At 34.3% G+C, this 6,632-nt stretch overlaps 1 long non-coding RNA gene across 1 annotated transcript; it reads left to right on the top strand.

The window, feature by feature from the left end:
* The first annotated feature begins 3,191 nt into the window (after positions 1 to 3,191).
* LOC109581141 (uncharacterized) lies at positions 3,192 to 3,873 on the top strand. The gene is made up of 3 exons (XR_002184532.1): positions 3,192 to 3,207; positions 3,262 to 3,335; positions 3,820 to 3,873. It is a non-coding gene; the product is annotated as an uncharacterized LOC109581141 (long non-coding RNA).
* Positions 3,874 to 6,632: the final 2,759 nt, after the last annotated feature.

Below are 6,632 nucleotides of genomic sequence, written 5' to 3'. Positions count from 1 at the left end.
GCACAATGGCTAATTATAAGAAGTTTTCTTCAAGCATGGACAAAATCTTGTCAGTACACTGTCCTTTAAATCAGTTGAATATAACAAGTGCAGGATGGTTATCTGGTATAGATAGCCTTTCTAGTTTCTTCAACATAAGGTAAAAGTATCAGTTCAATATAATTCTTTGTTGTCCCTTCATTCGCCCAATGATTCTCTGTGTGGGTGACATGCCGCATATCTGGAAATTTCACATGGGGAAAACATTTTTTCGTCTTTCCAGCATACACGACTTGTGGTGAAAGAAATTTTCCAGATTTAGTTCCAGCAAGAACAACAGTAATTTTGCTGTTTATCATCCACACCAGCTATTGCTACTCGTAAAGAACCTTCTTTTGCCAAAGTCCAGTTACCAACTGGAATGTAATTAAGGCCTGTGTGGTCCCAATTAATTATTAAATTCAACGATGGTCTGAAGATCAAAAACAAACTGTTCTTTACATGCATTGAACTCAGCAACACTAACTTTAGATTTTGTATTGGCTCTTCTCTTAACATAGCCCATATGACGTAGAAAACTTTTGGCCCATGACTTATTACAGTGTATATGCCTTCCATTTTCTTGTAACAAATTTGCATCATAATTTTAAACAATTGCTATGGCTCCAGCTCTCACAATTGCTGAGTTAATTACACCTCCATTCCCTCTCAATGCTGTAATTTAACTTTGTACTTGAGCACCTAATTCTTTCCCCAAATGTAGAGGAGGTCCCTTTCTCTCACCACTTAACTTGGCTACTGTCATATCATCAGAAAGCATTTTTTTTGTGCCAGCTCTTTCTTATAAATATTGCTCCATGTACGTACTGTGCTCTCCTTCAAAAGACAGTCACTAAACTCTTCTTTGAAAAACCTGATTGTGCTTGTTACACCAATTTCTGCAGTTTTTTTTCCAATGTTCAGTTTCTTTTATATATGTGGTATCTCCCTCGTTTACCTAATTCCTTTGATTTACTGGGCTCCAATGGTGGTTCCACTTTGTTGGCTCCTTTAATAGCTGCTCATGGCATGTGATGGCTAAGTTCTCCATGAAGACTAGGAAGACTAGCTTTCTTGAAGTACTGGTAAAGACTCATTTTTCTACACGTGATTGGGCGTGACTGATGGGGTGTGACCAGTCATGCAGATTGAATAATTATTGCCCACTCTACATCTAAAATTTTGAAGTTCTATTTTTTGCAAACGGTGACCGCAACCATGAAATTCGCGAAGTATAATTCCCTTGAAAAATAGGACCCATAGGGTATCATTTTTTGACGTAATTCATTGTCACCCAAAGGTCATCCGCATACACAGTCATTACAAATGGCTCTCCAGTGATAGAAATGTAAAGCACTGATTACTGTTTGACTGCGCAAATCCCATCTTCTTTTGTTGTGAATTTAATGTATAGTTCCAAAAACGGGGATTGATTAATACCATAAATGCTGTATTTTAATCTACATGCTTCATACCCATCTGGCTCTTTTATGTGGACTGTTTCTTTCACCTCACCATTAACAAGGCAGTTTTAGCATTTATTTCTATAACCCGTTTCGTTAAATTAATGATTTTATGCACTCTTAAGTTAAAATTTATCATTATTTCAAGGACAAACACTTCTAATTTCTAGTACATTGACCTTTGTGACCCACCCAAGAAAATGCAATATATCATGGAAAAGAACATATAATTTGTATTGGCCAACTACCTTTTGTAAATAAAACTCTAAAATTTATTATTTATTGTAATTCTTGCTATTGTTATAATAATTATAGTAGTAGCAATAAGTTTCGTTCTACAATCAGTTAACTGATTAATCGTCACTTATTAGTGACCAGTTAACCTGTTATGTTAAAGGGCACAGGTTCACAGCTCCAAGTGTAACGTCATTACTTACAGGGCTATCATCTGGTATGTTTTCTTCTAACACCGTTAGTGATTCTTTGACTGACTGATACTGTGATAATTTAAGTTTGAACTTCAATTTTTCAATTCCCTCTGTTTACAGTCTTCTTGATAATGACCAAATCTCTTACACTTCTTATATGATGAAATCATTGATCCTTCAGTCGAACTACTCTTGTTACCTGTGTGATTCTTGCTCTTTGTATACCAGCTTCTCTGGGATTGTGTCCATCTGGTCTAGCCTCCAGCACTGTGATTATTGTACTATAGGAGCCAGTAATACTTTAAAGTAAGTGTACTACTCTGTCCTCTTCTTATGTTTAATTAGATTAATATATTTTCTGTATTTATTTCTTCAAGTGGACTTGTTGAATGTTGCAACTGCTACCAATACTAGATCACAAAGTTGGGGTCTGTTGCTGGAAACACTACTTGATGATGGTGGCCAATAATCTTTGGTAGTCAGTGCCATCTAGTCCTTGTTCCTGGGCTTGTTTCCTGTGAAGTAGTGAGGGCTATACCCTTGCCACTATCACTTATAGCCTGCCTGGCAGCATTATTGACTGTTTCTGTTAGGCTGTTGGACAGATTTTCAAAATATTTAAAATATGTACAATTATTACTTTGAGGCAATTATGCCATTTCTCTTCTTGCCATGCTTTCTACGTGTGCTTGTAGGTTAACTCTCTCGCATTGCTATTTTGAATGTTTTCATGATGCATTGTGCTAGTGATTGAGCCATGAAAAGTAGGGGGCCATTATATATTTTCAAATCTTATAAAATCCGGCTGCCAGGGCACCTCCTTTTATACTGTGATTGACGGATGATCTGTTTATAGCTTTATAGTACACCTTTTAGTTTAACTTACATCTGACAATTGGTTTACACAGGACTTCTAGGATCTTACCATTTAAGTGTAAATCAGTTTTAAGGCTAGTGATGCGAAGACTATCCACACAGTCATATTAAAAAGAATTAGACGAAAAAAGGAAGCAAGCAATAAAAAAGAAACATTAAATACAATTTGTCAACAAAATAAGGGAAAACTTGCAAATCTATTTGGCTAGATATCCTACAGCATTGCATTAAGAATATTGTCAAAAGAACCATGGCTTTATTATTATTTTTTCTAACATAATATTTTGTGTGGCCATTTTTTAACCTGTTCTTAAAATTTTATTGTTGTAAATTTACTGTTATCTTCATAGCTAAACTTCTGCTACTGCATATTAATATGGCACACTTGCCAAAACAGCGAAAAAACAAACGAACTCGTATTGGTAAGAAAATGAAAGGAACTGCACTCCATTTATTATTCATGTCTTTATGTGTAGGTGATGATGATGATGATTATGGTGATGGTGATGGTGATAATGTAGATTCACAGATGGAATCGGAAAATGAATTGGTAATTTATTACGTAAGTACATAGAATTGTGCCTGTAACAGTACTTTTATGTTCCCTTGTGTAGCTGCTTATTTAAAGAATGATTTCTTTCTTTCATTAAGAAATGTACATGTAAAGTTCAAAACAGGAATTAACAAATTTGATTTACCATGCCTATCGTGAATAGGAATATAAGTTAATAATTAGTGATGTGTCGTTCATGCCATTTGTGTTTCTTATTGGCTAAGCTATGAAATGAACCCTAGCTATGCCACTGGGTGCAACATACAGTATGCAGTAGTATTTATTTATGAAAATATAATAAATAAATGCTAACTCTGCATGGTCGTATGGTTGCTATAACAGCTAAGTCCAGCACAGTCATTAAATCAATATGTACACAAAATTAGATCATGCATGTAATTACATCACAGTTCAATTTGAAAACAAAAACAATTTTCTACCGCTTGAATTTCGTGATTCAAGTTTTTTGTCTATTTTATAGTGGAACAGAACAGATTGGGACACTTCCTATAGAAAATCCCGTACTTTTACTATCTTTTCTAATAAAATGAACTACATATGAAAGCTCAGAGTTGTGTACTTTTACATTATACAAAATAGTTTTGATAGTGACATCCATTGTTTAAGTCTTAGCTGACACTACATATGTTACACACTCTTCATTTTCATTGGCAAACAAAACCTCTCATGTTTTCTTTTGTACACAGGTTAACTTTAGCAGATTGATAGAGGAAGAGCAACAACTTTCTGAAATCCAAAAGAGCATTAAAGATTTGGAGAAGAGCAAAAAAAATTTTCTAGAATCTGGATCTAATACACTCTTCTACGATGAACATCTTATAAAGGAGAAGAATTGAAATCTGTGAAAGAAAAGCAAAAGATGTTTTTTAATAGGTTTCATTTCAAAGTTAAGGCCTCCCAAAAGTTGTAAGAATATGCATGCACATCATACAGTACACTTTTAATTAATATTTAATAATACTATTAGTGTCATTGCCATCCACAGCATGTGCTATGCCAATAAATAAGGCAGCTTAGAGCATTTATTTTTGTTTTTACCCATCAACATTGTAATTTTTGACTACATCATTACCCATCTTTTTGTGTAATTAATACTGTTATTGTATTCTGAGTATGACAAAATACCTATGAAACACTGTGTGGTTACACTATTTTACCAATTAAACTGATTTCTTTTAAAAATAAGAAAAGAAGCTTTGGGCAGGATAAAACAGTCACCTATTACCAAACGACACCAGGTCCTGACTAATAAGCACTTTGTAGCTATCTATTGAGTGGGCATTATTAAATTGTATCTAGAGTACAGAAGCTAAGTAACTACTCTACCCTGCGTAGGTAGTTCATTGCTTTTTATTTGCTCATGCACATAGCCAACATGTTTTAATTGCATTGTAAAATTACAATGATACGAGTCCTGCACAACGAATTCAACTGTTTACATAAAAACTTCCACTGTTTAGGTTGACGCCTCTGATTTAGTTACTTTTAGCTTAATTGTTAAAGACAATTCGAATTTGTTTTGTGCATTTTGAAAAGCTGGAATAGTCCTAATAACGCTGCAAGCCTGCAAAAGTACTATCAAAATAGCTGTAGCTTTTATGTGTGCTCAGTTCATATTGTACAGGTTTGAAATTCTGTGGGCATTTAATTTCACAAATTTTGTCAGTGACTTCGTCAACATGAAACTTAATGTCATGGAAATGCTTACCCTACTTAAAGCAAATGCACTTGCATAAATGCAAAATTTAATCCCCTCAAAAGTAAAAAATTAAGACCTTTTCAATCACCCTTTATGTTGGAGTTCTTATGCAACAAACTTTTTTATAACATGTGAAAATAACCATCAGTCATACAAAAATATTAAATACAATAACTTTTTTAATTTTAATGGAAGTAACTTGGTTGTTTTCACTTTGTTGCATTTAATTACATAAATTTTAATTGGTTGTTTTGTACGGTGGATTTCTTTTACCCAGCGTTAGTTGAAGTACCAATTTTGGTCAATGACATAATTGCAGAAACCATTCCATCAGCTGTTTTGCCTCCTTTTTTAACACCACTTAGTGCTGCAAATTGTTCTACCCGTGGTGAATTCGTACGTGTTGGAGAAAGACCTGATACTTGCATATTCTCTTTTGAAACAACAGTTCCTGCAAGTCAAGCCTAACTATTAAACCATTTTTTTTAACACAGTAAAATTATACCAACTCAGGTTTTATCAGCAGAGTTGAAGATAACCACGCCAAGTATATGGTGCCCAAAAGCCTTGTTTCAGAATCTGATGCAAAAGAGATGTTCATTGCCAAATCTCACATTACTGATACTGTTGAATCTGCTTCTCCAGCAGCTATGTTCAGTGCCATTCTTACTAATATGTCTCAGCTGGATGAGGATGACGATACTGATTCTAGTGATAATGACGATGGCCAGATCCTATATGTGCAACCGGTAGAAAACACGCTCAATAAGCATTTGGAGACTTGGGTGAGAAAATGGTATAGTTACAACTTTGACATTACTGGCAATGTAGCTTTAATAGAAGAGTCAAAGTTGATGATCCATCAAATGTCAAGACGAGACGTCACTTTAATTCCCAAGTTTAGTGCCTTCTCTGCCATTTCAGTTACCATTGACGAAGGTGTGGCTAGAGAAATAAGTTGTGTAAGATAAGAGTCTATGGATTGATGTGCAACTATTTACATGCATCTGCTCATTTGTTATGCCTCATGTTGAACTTGCAGACACGAGTGTCGGCTGTCACTGAATTTTCTGAGCCACAAGATATTTGCTATCAATTTGCAGCTGCTATTTCATTAGTACAACAATATACAAGCCCTGCATGAACTTTACTTGTCTTGCTACGAAAAGATCGAACTTCATAAATTTTACTATGACAAATTAAGATAAATTATGTGTGCAATTTAATGATTTTTTACAGTGACAAGTTCTTTATGAGTGTGAGTCAGTAGAGCCCAATTATTATTATTATTATTATTATTATTGAACTTTACAACACAGAACACAAGGAAGTGATTAATAATAGTTAGGAGGTAAGGTTCACTGAGTTGAAGGAAAACAGTAAATGATACTGAAGACCTTAGGATAAAAAAAAATAGTTAATTACAGTATTACAACTACCAAAGTATTACAGTTACAACAGAAATGTGAAAATGAAGAGAGATAGAGAGAGATTAGTGGAAAGAGAGAGAGGAAAATAAAAATGTAATTAATTATGGTATAAATCAGATTTATGAAGATAGATTCCGGCATGAA

The sequence above is a fragment of the Amphimedon queenslandica genome, unplaced genomic scaffold (genome assembly GCF_000090795.2).
Source record: "Amphimedon queenslandica unplaced genomic scaffold, v1.1 AMPQUscaffold_13458, whole genome shotgun sequence".
Taxonomy (NCBI): domain Eukaryota; kingdom Metazoa; phylum Porifera; class Demospongiae; order Haplosclerida; family Niphatidae; genus Amphimedon; species Amphimedon queenslandica.
This window is presented reverse-complemented; position numbering and strand designations above follow the sequence as displayed.